At 29.2% G+C, this 5,123-nt stretch overlaps 1 protein-coding gene across 1 annotated transcript in view; it reads left to right on the forward strand.

The window, feature by feature from the left end:
- LOC105626977 (acetylcholine receptor subunit alpha-like) overlaps positions 1-5,123 on the forward strand; it is a 286,825-nt gene that overhangs the window by 172,242 nt on the left and 109,460 nt on the right. The gene's annotated exons all lie outside the window — the stretch shown is intronic.

A 5,123-nucleotide genomic window follows, 5' to 3' on the forward strand; every position in this document is an offset into this window, starting at 1 on the left:
TTCAAAATCGGCATGAACTTTCCGGACAACCCAATATTAATCAGTAATTTTGCAGTATTTTCAATTAATATAATACGCAGTAAAGTAATTAGATCTAATATGGCCTCTATAATATATAATATTTTATATAATATAATATTTTATATAATATAATATTTATATAATATTTATATAATATATATAATATATAATATTTATATAATATAATATTTTAGAGTGAAATAAAAAGATATGGTGAGGAAAAAGTAGTAGTAAAATATAAAGAGGGTTAAAGATAGGGGATATATTATAATATATTGAAAATTATTGGAAAAAATTAAATTAAAATTTTGTGATTGAAGAGAATAAAATATTAATAGGAAAGTAAAAAATTTTATTTTATATTATAGATTATGAATTTTCATAATTTAAAGTTTAAAGGTAGAATAATAAGTTTCGCAATTTTTTAAAATTTTTTGTTAAATTTAAAATTGCAAATTTATGATCAGATTTGAAAGAAGAAGCATTTTTGAAAAGGAGATGAGGTTTTTGGATCACTGATCAGTCTCAAAGTGTATCGTTTTATTCTTCTGTCCAAGGCTCATAACGCCCTGAAGTGATTTTTTTTTCAAAATGAAAAATGAAATTCAAATTTTCAAAAATGATTTGATCTGGAGGAATAATCATTTTTAAGTTTCCATTTTACATGGGTTTTTGTACTTTAGAATAAATCAAGATGCATTTCATATTCTAAATATTACTCGCGTAAAATCAAACTTCCCTAAAAACTGCACATTATATGTATGCTATAATATATGTCAGAACCATCATTTTCTGTGAGATACTTGACCTTCAAAAAGAGGCTTTTTTTACAACCTCTTTTATGTTTGTGATCCTAGAGAATATAATTTTTAGGTTTTTAGTGAATTTATTTAAAAATACAGGAAAAAAAGTAAAGATCAATTAAAACTTGTAAAACAAAAGACTGCCACTTATGGTGAACTACGCCTGCGCTGCGTTCAGTTGTTTTTGTATTTATTCTCGATGATCTCAGTGATTTCCTCAGTGATTTCATTCTTGTTCCACAATTCGAGCTGTGTGAAGCTTTCCTTATTCTTGAAATAAAATATTTTCGCATTTTCTCAGATATTTATAAGCAGTTAGACATTGTTTCATTAAGTTACTTTTGATTTTACTATTTGCTAGTATCTGATACTTTTTAATCATAAAGCTACACTGTCCAGATCATTTCGAGATTTTGCCTTTAATAGTCGGATCATTTCTACATTTTGCCTTTACTGATCGGATCATTTCGAAATCTTGTATTCACTGGCCGGATCATTTCGAGATCTTACCTTCACTGATCTTACCTTCACCGGATCATTTCAAGATCTTGTCTTCAAGGATATATGAGTTTGGAGTGTATGGGTTTATAGTTTAAGAATTGAGGGTTCAAATAACTTGATTTGATTGATTTATTGTCCGTAGTTCTACGTAGATAAGAATTTATAATCTGCGTTATTTTATTTGCGAAATTGTAATTTTGGACCTTCTTACTATGTGTATTTCATAAATGTAACGAGATACGAATTTTCAGGAAATAGATTCTGTTTTAGCATGTGTCAGAATATGTAGGAAGCAATTGATCTTCCTTCCGGAACAAAATTTTTTTATTTTGTGTTCTGTATTATTATTTATTACATGGACTGAAAAGTCCCGGGATTTTTAATGAAAAGAAGCGTTTTTGGGCAAAGTTATATTTATTCCTCAACATAGTTGAGGAATACGCTTCTTTTCGAAGGCAATACACTTGATATAGCGATTTTCCAACATTTCGATGCCCTTTCTGTAGTACGAAACGAAGCCTTCGAAATATGCCTCGGTTTCCGCGATGACTTCCTCATTCGATGTGAATCTCTTTCCCTGGAGCCACCGCTTGAGGTTTGGGAACAGATAATAATCACTGGGGGCTAAGTCTGGAGAATACAGTGGGTGAGCAACCAATTCGAATCGTAATTGGTCCAATTTAGCCATCGCTTTCAAGGACGTGTATGACGGTACGTTATCGTGGTACAGAACGATGGTACAGAATGAAGGCGAAAGTAGCGCCACTTAAACGATTGTAGCTTGTAAAGAAATGAACAAAATGTCATGAAACTTCATACATAAACTAGTGACAGATGAACCTCTCGAAATGAATCATATTCATTTTTTAATGGCACCACGTTTTGAAAAATCCCAGGACTTTTCAGCCCATGTAGTACATTATCCAAGAATTCTACTTGTTCCTAAAAAAAATATGTTTTTTTGAACTCGTTTAATTCATTTTTTCTAGTAGTTTTTATATTGAAAAAATAATCCCTAGAAAATCCCGAAATATCGTATGAGACCCATATGGAAAATTTGTCCAAAATCATATTCTCTTATTGATCATAATTTATTTATTTCATTCAATTCTGTTCGTTCTTGAAAACATATTTTTCTTGAAGTTTGTTTGACTTATTTTTTCTACAGTTTTTATTGTAAAAGAGATTGTTCCTGAAAAATTTCAAAAATCTTGAAATTGCATAAGAATTATATTGAAGGCCTATCACACCTATTCCTTATTGGTCAACAATTTTTTCTTGTATTTTACGCATTTTCAAGTTCGTTTATTCTATTTTGTGGGAATTATTTCTGACGAAGCTTATAAAGTAAAATATTTTAGAGTTAACATAAAAGAAATTTTAAAAAATAAGCCTTTCTTTGATCAAGTAAAATGATGGCTCTGACATGTTATAGTGCATATATATGTGCAATTTTTAGAGAAGTTTGATTTTGCGCGAGCAATATTTAGAATATGAAACGCATCTTGATTTGTTTTAAAGTATAAAAACCTATGTAAAATGGAAATTTAAAAATGGTTATTCCTCCGAATCAAATTATTTTAAAAACTATTTCAGGGCGTTATGAACTTTGGACAGAGGAATAAAACGACACACTTTGAGACATCAGTGAGCCCAAAAATCCATCTAACTCTTCTCCTTTAAAAAAATATGAAAGATTTTCAAATATTTATATAGGTGCAATGAAAAGTAAAAGAACGTCAGCAGTTAGGTCATATGTACTCAATATGATCTAAATATATGCTTTCCTTGCTTTTTTTTGTAAAAAAAATATTAGAGAAGTGAAAAATAATTCAATGTTACTTTAAGATTTACAAAGATTTATTATTAATATTAATGTTTACTGATGTACATGTAATGATGTATAAAGAATTATTTTCCAAACTTATCTACTTATTTATTTATCTCCACAAAGTTTAGTATTTACAATTAGATTAATTCAAAGATTAATTAAAATCATATGGTCTAGAATAGTAATAGAAGTAGAAAAAAACGTTATAATCGATATATATTTAGCCCCGATTTTTCATTATCTTAACTTGTGGTTAGGTTTAATCTGATGTTTTATCCAATGAACTTCATCTATGATGATGTCATGAATGGAGTTCATTGGGTGAAATATCAAATTAAGCATAACTACAAGTTAACTTGATAATAACAAAACCGGACTTTAAAATGTCTAAATTGATCATATTAGTCCTATCTTACAAAAAATTTCTTCTCTTTGATAAACAAAGTTATGGTTATAATAAAAATATAAATTAAATACAATGTTGTAAATACAATGCTACAATAACTATAGAAAATAAATGCCTTAAACAATCTAGCTGGATCTTAAGTGTATAATTCTGAGTGAGTTTATATATCTACTATGTATGTAGTCCTTTAAAATGTGCGCCTAAATGATTTTTCGATTTTGAAACTCTGTTAAATTATCGCTGTAATATCACAAATTAAATTGACTAGCAATTTAATAATTTGATGTTCTTACGCATCTTAAAACGAATATGTTATTCAGCATTATTAAGATCATTTTAAAATACGTAAAAACATCAATTGTTAAATTGCTAATCAATTTAACTCGTATTACTATAATAGTTGAGTAGAATTTGCGTTTAAGGCATTTATTTTCTATAAGTTGTGTTTCTCACATATATATATATATATATAATCTAAATGTAGATATACCAAAGTAACGCAAAGTTCCTCCATTTTCGACTTATTAATCACATCATATACCAATAATACTAAATACTTATTTGATCTACAGGCCACTAGGTCCAAAATGGCGATCGAAATAGCCAATAGGAAGATTGTCGACTCAGGATTGCGCTACTCTGATATCTAAAAAATTTTAATACGTTTATATGTGATTTGCGGTCCTATGAGATTTAATATTGTTTAGAATAATACGAACTATGGAAATTAACAACCGTATGATGATTAGAGGAAGCAATCAATTACATACAAAATGTTACATCATGACAATGGCATTCTGCATTTTATTTTACAATGACAATAATATGAACAAAGCAATAAATTGATGCAATCGAGTAGGACAGTCTGCACTTAGTGCTATATGTTTCATGTATGAATTCATGTAATTACCTACAAAAATAGCAAATAGGTCATATTTGATATTATAGGCCATATAAAATCCTTTAAGTTGAACATGCATAAATATTTATTAACGCTGAAATAAAACTCTTTTCCTTTACCCAAAGGACGAATAGAATAATAATAAAGAAAAATTAATAACCTGTTAGATTCTATTAATTCGTAAAGCCATATTATTGACGTGCCTCAGCTTTCAAACTTATTGTTAGTGGATCGAAATAAGAGCCTGTGCGATAGTTCAATCTGCTATTGAGAACGCTTCGAACCAAATAATTCTATATCCGAGTTTAAAGTTAGTCAGTTCTCAGAAAGATCATTTTTATTCGCGCGGATCTATTTTACCGTCGATTGTGTGCTGATGAAACACCTGCAGAAAGACTAATAGATTTGTTACGTTCAAGTAAGATTTATTTAGTTATTTAGAAGATACCGTCAATCATATTAAAACGCATATGCACACACACACACACACACACACACACACACACACACACACACACACACACACACACACACACACACACACACACACACACACACACAACAAAACTAAAATAAAAAGTAAAAAGTAAACGTAACGTACGTAGTACGTACGACGAACGTAACGTAACTGAACGTAACGACCGTACCGACCGACCGGAC

This window comes from Atta cephalotes, assembly GCF_000143395.1.
Source record: "Atta cephalotes unplaced genomic scaffold scaffold00007, whole genome shotgun sequence".
In the NCBI taxonomy this organism is placed as follows: Eukaryota; Metazoa; Arthropoda; class Insecta; order Hymenoptera; family Formicidae; genus Atta; species Atta cephalotes.